The 11,957-nt window shown below is 43.1% G+C and overlaps 1 protein-coding gene across 1 annotated transcript in view; it reads right to left on the bottom strand.

Moving 5' to 3' along the window:
* Window positions 1–11,957, bottom strand: part of PRUNE1 (prune exopolyphosphatase 1) — a 113,166-nt gene that overhangs the window by 81,305 nt on the left and 19,904 nt on the right. The gene's annotated exons all lie outside the window — the stretch shown is intronic.

Below are 11,957 nucleotides of genomic sequence, written 5' to 3'. Positions count from 1 at the left end.
ACAGGTGATGGGCAGGATGGGTGTCTAAAGTGGAATAATAATAATAATAAAAAATTTTATTTATACCCTGCCCTCAGACCGGGCTCAGGGTGGCTAACGCCAAGTATAAAAACAATTCATTAAAATACAACTTAAAAACAAGATTAAAATACAACATTAAAATGCAGCCTCATTTCAATAGAAACTCAGAAACTTTTTGGGGGATGAAAACGTCAAGTCTTCACCAAGGCTGGTCCTACGTTGGCCAGAAAAAAGCCAAAAGCCAGGGAAGTCCCCAAATAGGAGATCAGCCTCGGAAGAAGATGTCTTTATTTACTTATTTCACGAAATGCAGGCACTGCTGGACTTGGAAAACCAACCAACCAACCTAAAAGCTGCTTATGGGAAGAATTCAAATTAGGGTTGCCATATGTCCGGACATAACGAGGATTTGGCTGTCAGAAACAGTGTCCCGGCAGAAATCACCTAATGTCTGGGAAAATCCGGATGTATGGCAACCTATGGCAGAAGTGTAGGTTCTGGCAAATTTCCTTAGAAAGCTCAACAACAACTCTGGGCAAAACTGAAAAAGCAACTTTTTTGGTGTCCGAATTTTCCCTTTTTTGGAATACGGCTGCCCTGTTAAAATGATCAGTGAGAAACGGTTAAGAACATATTATGACCGTTGTTGAACAGAATTTGTAAATGAATATAGACAGACAATAAGAATTGTACATATAGAAATATTTATTTATTTATTTACAATTCATGGACAAAAATTGAAGAACTACATACACAATGGATAAAGACAACACGAAAAGTTAAAGATGACACAAAAAAGCCGGAAGGAGGAAGGAGGGAAGTCAGCTTGGGAGAGCAAGAACAAATGTAAAATATAATGTAATATGTGTATGTATAGTATGTAATTTAAAAAATCAATAAATATCTTTTTTTAAAAAAGAGAGAGAGAAACAGTTAAGAACAACTATTTAAAACGTGTTATTTAAAAAGTTAAAATCAGTGGTAAGCTGGAAAATGCACACCAACATCTTACATCTCTGGGCAGGCTTGTCTAAAGAAAAATGTTGCCAAAGAGAATATGCAATATTAGTCAATTCCTTCTTCTTTTTTCTAAAAGCGACATGGAAATGAGTCATGGGCAACTTACAGCTTTCAGGAGCAGCGCCTCAACGTCTTCAAAATAAGCCAGGAGGAATTGGGGTGTCACATGGCAGGACAGAGTCTCAAACAAAGATGCGCTCTTGCCAAACTCACATTCCCAGCAAGTGGACGTCTGCAGATGAAACATGAAGGCTGGCCGAATAAACCTTGCTGTGTGGGAATCCCTTGCAGACGACCGCAGTGCCTGGAGACAGTCAGCAGTGACCAGAGAAGGAATGATGACTGGGGATAAGCATAGGGAGAAGAAACAACCGGACGCCTTCATCTGCCCCGGCTGCAACAAAACATGTCTCTCCCGTATCGGTCTCTACAGCCACAGCAGGCGCTGTAACTCTCCAATGGTTTGATTTTAGCCCCAAAGGCGCACTCCGCCGTTGTCTCCCGAGACAGACAGGTGCCAGAACGGAAAGCGCAGTTCTCTCGCTTCCTACGTTAAGGATTCCTCCAGGCGTGTTCTGCAACGCACCATTGACACAAATAATAGCACATTAGCGGTGGATCGATACTGGGCCATCCACATAGCAGTCCTCTTTTGTATTTGCTCTGTGATGCTTCCACAATGTTACCAAGTTACCGCCGTCTGGAATGGGGCACTTTTGCGGAGCACCTCAGCAAAAGTAGAAGGGAAATAAACACACCTGGAACATATTTTTTTTCAAATTCTTTTAATTGTTTTTAACGGATAAAACATATAAAACATACAAAAGAAAAGACACTACAATACTACAAGAAAAAAGAAGAAGAAATGAAACTAAAATGATCAGTGAGAAACGGTTAAGAACATATTATGACCGTTGTTGAACAGAATTTGTAAATGAATATAGACAGACAATAAGAATTGTACATATAGAAATATTTATTTATTTATTTACAATTCATGGACAAAAATTGAAGAACTACATACACAATGGATAAAGACAACACGAAAAGTTAAAGATGACACAAAAAAGCCGGAAGGAGGAAGGAGGGAAGTCAGCTTGGGAGAGCAAGAACAAATGTAAAATATAATGTAATATGTGTATGTATAGTATGTAATTTAAAAAATCAATAAATATCTTTTTTTAAAAAAGAGAGAGAGAAACAGTTAAGAACAACTATTTAAAACGTGTTATTTAAAAAGTTAAAATCAGTGGTAAGCTGGAAAATGCACACCAACATCTTACATCTCTGGGCAGGCTTGTCTAAAGAAAAATGTTGGAACATATTTTTTTTCAAATTCTTTTAATTGTTTTTAACGGATAAAACATATAAAACATACAAAAGAAAAGACACTACAATACTACAAGAAAAAAGAAGAAGAAATGAAACTAAAATGATCAGTGAACACATATTATTTCTAAAGTTCATTTTAAATTTCATTATTAACTGACTTCCTCAATACCCCTCTAACTGAATTTCATTGTATCACCTTATAACAGTTCTCCACGATCATCTTTCTGCTCCAATTAACTCCTTCAATCTACTATCTTCATCTCTTTTCTTATTGACTTAGATCCATATTAATAAACAACATTCTTCTTCTAATCCTAGGCCTGTTTGGTACTTTCCAGTATTTTCTAATTATCTTATATTACAATATTTAGTGAAATAGTCTTTAAATTTCTTCCAATCTTCTTGGTGTTCCTGTTCTTTCTGACCGCGGATTCTCCCAGTCAGTTCTGCCAGCTCCAAAAACGCCAACATCTTCATCTGCCATTCTTCTACCGTCGGTAACACACCTGGAACATTTGTCGTATGGAAGGTTGCGGGATTTGGGCAGGAGGATAAGGGGCATGTACTGATTGGAGAATAAATACGATGGACGCCCCAAAACCGTTGCAGGCAGGATCATGGATAGCTGCCTTGATACCACCATCACAAACCCTGGTTATTGTGAATACACAATTGAAGGGATGTCTGGAGGAATCCAATTTTAAGGCATCTGCAAACACTCTAAGTGTCCCTATTTTCCAGGGACATCCCTGATTTAGAGAAGCCATACAAGTTTCTGATTTGATCCTGGAATGTCCTGCTTTTCCTTGTTGTTGTTTAGTCGTTTAGTTGTCTCCGCCTCCTCGTGACCCCCTGGACCAGAGCATGCCAGGCCCTCCTGTCTTCCACTGCCTCCCGCAGTTTGGTCAAACTCATGCTGGTCGCTTCGAGAACACTGTCCCACCATCTCTGTCGTCCCCTTCTCCTTGTGCCCTCCATCTTTCCCAGCATCAGGGTCTTTTCCAGGGAGTCTTCTCTCCTCATGAGGTGGCCAAAGTCTTGGAGCCTCAGCTTCAGGATCTGTCCTTCCAGTGAGCACTCAGGGCTGATTTCCTTCAGAATGGAGAGATTTGATCTTCTTGCAGTCCATGGGACTCTCAAGAGTCTCCTCCAGCACCAGAATTCAAAAGCATCAATTCTTCAGCAATCAGCCTTCCTTATGGTCCAGCTCTCACTTCCATACATCACTACTGGGAAACCATAGCTTTAACTATACGGACCTTTGTTGGCAAGGTGATGTCTCTGCTTTTTAAGATGCTGTCTAGGTTTGTTGTTGCTTTTCTCCCAAGAAGCAGGCGTCTTTTAATTTCATGACTGCTGTCACCATCTGCAGTGATCATGGCGCCCAAGAAAGTAAAATCTCCCACTGCCTCCATTTCTTCCCCTTCTATTTGCCAGGAGGTGATGGGACCAGTGGCCATGATCTTGGTTTTTTTGATGTTGAGTTTCATACCATATTTTGCGCTCTCCTCTTTCACCCTCATTAAAAGGTTCTTGAATGTCCGTATTTTCATTGGAGAAATGTTGGAGGGTATGGAGTTATCCAACCCCTGAGCCAAAGGCAATCCTGTATAGGAAAGTTTTTTATGTTATCTTATGTTTTTATATATGCTGGAAGCTGTCCAGAGTGGCTGGGGCAACCCAGTAAGATGTGTGGAGGTATAAATGGAAAAAAATATCATTATGGAATGGGACGCCCTTATTTCAATCAGAGAGATGTTGGAGGGTATGCGTCTGTGCAACGGCCTCATTCTGTGGGCTGGGAATATTGTTCCCATTCCGCAGGCAGAAGACTGAGGACAGGAGTTAGCAGCAGCACCGAGATGGTGGCAAGGATCAAAACCCAGAGTGATCCACATCCCGCAGTGTCCTCAGAAAGTTCAGGGGCGATTGTTCGCTTCGCCTCAACCCGATGATGCAAGGAGGTGCATGCCAAAGGGAATTAGGTCAACGCTAGCCAGCAAGAACTCAGCTTGAGCAAGGATCATCGATGGAGAAACCGAGGACAGGCTGGGTCTTCCCAAAGAGCCCTTGAACCTCTGTTTAAAAGACAAATATCATTTTTATATTTACATCTCATATTTTGTGTTCATGGTTCTCCCCACCTTCTTGTTCTACCCTCACAACTACCCTGTGAATTAGGTTAGGCTGAGAGTGAGCAGGTTGCCAAAAGTGGCACGTAATGAGCTTGATGGCCAAGTCCTGGATTCGAACCTTGGTCTCTCCAACACTCTAACCATCTCTAACTCTTACACTGGTAGTTAGGGGGATAGAGAGATAGAGATTTTTAAAAAGCATCAAAACACTCCAGATAAGCTGGTAGGATGCAGTTAGTCACTAAAACCACATATATCTATTTCAGCAACAAAATAGAAATTGTTATTGTTATTGCTATTGCTATTAATTTCTACCCCGCCCATCTGACTGGTTTTCCCCAGCCGCTCTGGGCGGCTTCCAACAAAAGATTAAAAATACATTAAATGCTTATAGCACAAAGTTCCAGCTTCTGCCATCGTCCGTTGCTCTGATCAGATCAATTTCTGCTTTGTAAGCCGCTGCAATACACACACACACAAACACACACACACAATTCAGTGCCCTCTGGAAGGCACGAGGAGCAAAACGTGCAGGTCAAAACTTGCCTAACCATTGTGTTGTGTTTCCACACACAGAGATCAAGAGAAAAGGTTTATTGTAACTAAGCCCAGGGGTGGAGAACCTTCTATTATTATTTTTTAGCCTGTGGGCTGCGTTGGAAGAAGAGAAGATAGTCACCTGGAACCTAGGAAACAATCGCTTGGGTGCCAGACAGGAGTTAAAAAAGGTAAAGGGACCCCTGACCATTAGGTCCAGTCGTCGCTGACTCTGGGGTTGCGGCGCACATCTCGCTTTATTGGCCGAGGGAGCCGGCGTACAGCTTCCGGGTCATATGGCCAGCATGACTAAGCCACTTCTGGCGAACCAGAGCAGCGCACGGAAACGCCGTTTACCTTCCCGCCGGAGCGGTACCTATTGATCTACTTGCACTTTGATGTGCTTTCGAACTGCTAGGTTGGCAGGAGCAGGGACCGAGCAACGGGAGCTCACCCCGTCGCGGGGATTTGGACCGCTGACCTTCTGATCAGCAAGTCCTAGGCTCTGTGGTTTAACCCACAGCACCACCCATGTCCCTGTAAATTTTGTGTAGTAGCCATTAAAATACGACATGCAATGGTGAGCACCCAGAATTAGTATAACAAAGGTCAGTATAGTTAAAGCTATGGTTTTCCCAGTAGAGATGTATGAAAGTGAGAGCTGGACCATAAAGAAGGCTGATTGCCGAAGAATGGATGCTTTTGAATTATGGTGCTGGAGGAGACTCTTGAGAGTCCCATAGACTGCTAGAAGATCAAACCTCTCCATTCTGAAGGAAATCAGCCCTGAGTGCTCACTGGAAGGACAGATCCTGAAGCTGAGGCTCCAAGACTTTGGCCACCTCATGAGAAGAGAAGACTCCCTGGGAAAGACCCTGATGTTGGGAAAGATGGAGGGCACAAGGAGAAGGGGATGACAGAGGATGAGATGGTGGGACAGTGTTCTCAAAGCTACCAGCATGAGTTTGACCAAACTGCGGGAGGCAGTGGAAGACAGGAGTGCCTGGCGTGCTCTGGTCCAGAGGTCACGAAGAGGCAGACACGACTAAACAACTAAACAACAAACAACAATTGTCTGATAGACACTCCTAGGCCAGAAGGGTTTCCTTTCTGAGAGATAAGTGTCCACCCAGAACTGGTCTTTCATGTATGTGTGTTTTTATATTATTTTATTTCGCTTTGAGCTTTAAAATTTTGTAATTGGTGTTTTGTTTTGATACTGGTCACTGACCGTAATAAAACGACTTGTCTTGACTTGGGTCTCCCCAAAGGAGATCTCGGTTTAGGTACTGCCTGCCTGGTGTGTTTATGGGATTCCAAGAAGGGGCATTTTTCTCGGAGAGAGGACAGTGGTCTGGATAGACCTCTTGTCTGATCCAGAAACGATTTTCTTGGGTTCTTAAGCAAAACAGGACAAAGTAAATTTGGGAAGGAATGCCTTTTAGCCTGGATTATTAAACAGAGCCCCTGCGTCCAGTTGCAAGCTTCCAAATGAAGCAGGAGAGCTGGTGTTTCCCTGCCCAACTTGTCAGTTTCCCAGCTACTTCTGGCTGTCCCCTGTTGGAGACAGGGTGCTGGGCCTGGCTAAGCTTTGCTATGATCTGGAAGTGAGCGGGTTTTACTTTATTACACCTTCCCTGCTTATTATCATCACGCAACAAAGATGGTCCCGGCTGACCGTCGTCTCTTCTCTTCCTTCCACCTGGCGAAATTCAAAAGTAAAGGAGTCTCTGGAGACACACAAGTAAACACTGCCAGAGTTGCCTGGTTGCATTCCTGCCGCGAATTCCTTTCCAGAACAAGAGCCAACCCTCCCACATCTCTGGAAGAGGCGAGGTGGAAATTCCTGCGCTGGCCTCCCTCGTAAGGAGCCCTGCTTAATCATTGATCCGAGGGAGCCACTCAGCGGAGTGCAAGGTCTCAAGACGTTCTCTAGACTGGGAGCCTCTCGGGGCAGAGACCTCGTCCTCTTGCGCTGCACAAATGCTTAAGGGCGCAGCCTGAATAACTCAGTTGGCTAGAAGGTGGCGCTGATGGTGCCAAAGTTGCAGGATGCAGGTTCGATTCCTGTGTGGGACAGCTGCATATTCTTGCATTGCAAGGGGGGTTGTTTTTGTGCTTGTAGATATAACCGGGCAACTCCTTTGTGGTGTAAACAAAATCTGCCCTTTTTCCCTTATGGGGTATCCAAGAGCCCATATAGAGTCCTTACGTGGGTTCCCTATTGATAGGGGAAAATAACAGAGGCCAACCAGAGAATATTGAGAAGCAAAGCAGCTAGTAAGCTTGATCTTTATTGATCTGTTGCAACAGGATGCTCCCCTCACACGCAGGAAAGGAGAAGGACCTCGAACAACGTCTAGACATTTTAAATTCCTTGCCCTGGAGTTCAAGACCACCCCTCCATACATCATACATACATCAGAGAAGGGGTGTAGCCCAAGACCAACCCCCACAAACATCACACCTTCATCACAGAAAAGGCAATCTACAACAGAAATTTGAGTGTGTTGTTGTTTTTCCTGTCTGCCAGGTTATCTGATAATGCCTTACCTGATTGCCTTTCCTGGTAGTCTGTCACCCTTTGAGATGGTGATTTCCCAATTCCTGAGACAATGGGAAGGTTCCCTGACCCCCCCCCTCCCTCCTTGCAGAGAAAACATTTGGTCAGTTTGGGAATCAAAAATGGTTTCAGGTCGGGCTTCCTGTGCTGATCTATGTACGTATGTGCTTGGTTGGTACATTTATGAACATTTATTATACAGTGGTACCTCGGGTTAAGTACTTAATTCGTTCTGGAGGTCCATTCTTAACCTGAAACTGTTCTTAACCTGAAGCACCACTTTGGCTAATGGGGCCTCCTGCTGCTGCCGTGCCGCCGGAGCACGATTTCTGTTCTCATCCTGAAGCAAAGTTCTTAACCCAAGGTGCTATTTCTGGGTTAGCGGAGTCTGTAACCTGAAGCGTCTGTAACCTGAAGCGTATGTAATCGGAGGTACCACTGTACTGTATATATAAGACCTTAAATTTTATTATTGCAATGGGGCAGGAAGCAGAAGATAACAATATTTTAAACAACAATAATGACCCCTGAATCCCAGGTATTTTTGCCAATTCCTGCAGATGCCACACACGGCCCGAATAATACGGGGCTGCCTGAAACCCCACAGAGCTGCTGCCAGCCAGTGTGGGCAATTCTCTCGTTTAAGCATCCTTAAAATATCAATGACTTCCCTTCTTCTCTTTCCCTGGTTCATTTTGCATATCATAAATCCCTGCATATTTTACAAAAACTAAACCATTCAGTATTCCATTATTCAATCCATCATAATTTAATCACACTGTTGAATTTATCTTAATGCTGCCAACGTTTTCAAGCGTACACCCCCCTATGTATTCAAGAAACGTTTTCCAATCTTCTCTAAACGTATGTTCTTCTTGTCCTCTTCATCTAGATGTTAAGTCTGCAAGCTGTGCATATTCTGTCAGCTTAAGTTGCCAATAATAATAATAATAATAATAATAATAGTCGGGACCTCACTCACTTTCCAGACTGTGGGCAATTCTTTCCCCCCAATTTTTTTTTTTAAATTGGTTTTCACAATATTATAAACAAACAAACATAAATCATAGCCTTATTGAAAATTACACTTATTAACTTTGTTAAGTGACTTCCTCGCTTCCCCTTGGTTGAATTTCATTGCATGTCCTTTTAACGGTTTTCCTAATCCCAATTCTTATGAAATTTAACTTAAACATTAACATCCTTAAATCTTCACCTTATGGAATTAAACATATTAATTCATCACTTAACATAAATAAAATCCTAAGCCAATTAAGTATCTGCAAGCTATTTTCAATTAATTTAACTTAACAAATTTAACTAGATAATCATTAAATTTATTCCACTCTTCCTGATACTCCTCTGTGGGCAATTCTAATGGCCCGACCCAGTAGAAGACAGCTTCTTATTTTCCTGCCTACGACAGGCCGTTCTCCAGAACCATGAGGACTAGAACCTTAACTATTCTTTTTAAAGGAAACTCCATAGCTCAGGGGCAGAGTGTATGCTTTGCATGCAGAACGTCCCTGGTTAAATCCCCAACACCTCCAAGTAGGTCAGTATTGACTTTAGGCCCTCTGGGGTTCGTTCTCTCTCTCTCTCTCTCTCTCTCTCTCTGCCCCCCAGCAATCTCTCCCTAAGCCACAGCCCTCACCTGTCCTGCTCCACCTTCTCCTGGGGTGCTCTTGACTGAACGGAGGAGCTCCACCAGTTAATTACGGATCGTGCAAGGCAGAAAACCAGCAGCCAAAGTTTGTCTTAGCACTTTTTATATCCATGCTTGGAAGAGCACCACCGGTTGAACTTCAGCCTGCTAGGCTGAAGTGATAAAGGCAAAGAGAGAGGGGTCCATGAAGCCTCAACAGACCGTCAATCGTTTCATCAGCTGGGATACTGGTCAGGAAAAGTCTCCAGATGACTAGAAACCTCTCTGTATTATGGTTATAATAACCTTAAAGAATGTTTAAATAAAATGATGAATTAATGGTATCCGGATAAATGATTTAGGATGCGTAAAGGTGTTCTAAATGTTTGCTGAAAAATATGGTGGGACATTTTCTCACGCTTGGTGGACCTGAAAAAAAAGCCAGGAAATATTAGATACAAATACATACATTGATGCAAAAGTGTTTTTTTTTTTAAATTGTAACATTCGGTTGAAGGCAGAACTCTTCCTGCTAGGAATAATGGAATACAATTAGAAAAAGAACATTATTTCAATAAATGATCACAGCAGCGAGACTTTTATATGCATAAAGATGGAAAGGTCTATCATGACCCACCGTGCAGGAATAATGGCTAAAATTATTGGACTTCGTTGACCTGTTTAATCAGAAAAAAAATCTTTGTCAGTATTTTCTTCAGACTGGGATCTCCTTATAGACCTATTGCATGAAAAAGAAAACGCACTTAGGATATCTGGGTTTGAGGACTGAAGAAAATATTGGTTTATATAAAGTAGAATTGTTGGGTGTTTTATCAGAGTGGATGTTTTGCATACTTCTCTGCGTATAGAGAGCTATATTTATAGAATCAGAAGGTCTCTTTTCTTTCTTTCTTTTCTTCCTCCTTTTGGTTTGTGTTTTCAATTAGTTTTTTTATCTTTGTGTCTTTTAAAATTTATTTATATTTGTATCTCTTTTTATCTTTATATATTTTCTCTCCAACTTTAATAAAATTTATTGGCAGGAGGGGGGAAAGAGAATTCTCTCTGTGTTTTGGAATGAGACACCCATCACCGTTTGCAGGAAATGGCCCTAATTATTCTGTTAAAAGGAAAAGACGGCGATTACACTGATATCTCAACTTTTCTTCCCAGGAGCGCAGGGTGACATAGGTGGTTCTCTTTCCTTTCCCTCTGTTCCTCATTTCATCTTCACAACAACCCTGAGATGTAGGTTAAGGCTGAGATACTGTGACACTCCATTTCTTTTATGGGATTCTTGCCCACAGTAGTAGATATGATGGTCATCCGAACTGAATTTGCCCATTCCCATCCATTTTAGTTCACTGATGCCCAGGTTGTCAATATTTATTCTCGCCATCTCATTTTTGACCACATCCAACTTACCCAGGTGCATGGTTCTTACATTCCAGGTTCCTATGCAATATTTTTCTTTCCAGCATTGGACTTTCCTTTCGCTTCCAGGCATATCCGCAACTGAGCGTCCTTTCGGCTTTGGCCCAGCCGCTTCATCAGCTCTGAATCTACTTGTACTTGTCCTCCGCTCTTCCCCAGTAGCATGTTGGACGCCTTCCGACCTGAGGGGCTCATCTTCCAGCGTCATAACTTTTATATGCCTGTTGTCTTTGTCCATGGAGTTTTCTTGGCAGGGATACTGGAGTGGCTTGCCGGTTCCTGCTCCAGGTGGATCACGTTTGGGCAAAACTCTCCACTATGACCTGCTCATCTTGGGTGCCCTGCTTGGCATAGTTCATAGCTTCTCTGAGTTATTCAAGCCCCTTCGCCACAGCAAGGCAGTGATCCATAAAGGAGAGGTCAGTGTGACAGCAGTCACGAAATTAAAATATGCCTGCTTCTTGGGAGAAAAGCAATGACAAACCTAGACAGCATCTTAAAAAGCAGAGACATCGCCTTGCCAACAAAGGTCTGTATAGTTAAAGCTATGGTTTTCCCAGTCGTGATGTATGGAAGTGAGAGCTGGACCATGAAGAAGGCTGATCGCCGAAGAATTGATGCTTTTGAATTCTGGTGCTGGAGGAGACTCTTGAGAGTCCCATGGACTGCAAGAAGATCCAACCTCTCCATTCTGAAGGAAACCAGCCCTGAGTGCTCACTGGAAGGACAGATCCTGAAGCTGAGGCTCCAAGACTTTGGCCACCTCATGAGAAGAGAAGACTCCCTGGGAAAGACCCTGATGTTGGGAAAGATGGAGGGCACAAGGAGAAGGGGGTGACAGAGGACGAGATGGTGGGACAGTGTTCTTGAAGCTACCAGCATGAGTTTGACCAAACTGCGGGAGGCAATGGAAGACAGGAGTGCCTGGCGTGCTCTGGTCCAGGGGGTCACCAAGGGGTGGACACGACTAAACAACAACAACAACTGTGACTGGCCGAAGGTCACACATCCAGCAAGTTTCATGCCTGAGCCGGGTTTTGATCCCTGGTCTGCAAGCTCCTGGTCAGACACCACACCAAGCAGAAGAAGAAACAGGGTGCTTGTTCAGATTGCTGAGAGCTCCTGGGAACTGTAGTTTTAGAGAGTGCTTAGATTTCTGCTCAGAGTACTACAATTCCCTGCTGATGAAGAGGAGAACCAAGCAGAGTATGCCACCAGGTGGTGCTGTGGGACAGCAGGAAATAAAAAGAGCATGGAAGCAAACACTTTT

This window comes from Podarcis vaucheri (assembly GCF_965113315.1).
Source record: "Podarcis vaucheri genome assembly, chromosome: 16".
NCBI lineage: Eukaryota > Metazoa > Chordata > Lepidosauria > Squamata > Lacertidae > Podarcis > Podarcis vaucheri.
Note: the sequence above shows the minus strand (reverse complement) of the source record. Positions and strands in the feature narration are given on the sequence as shown.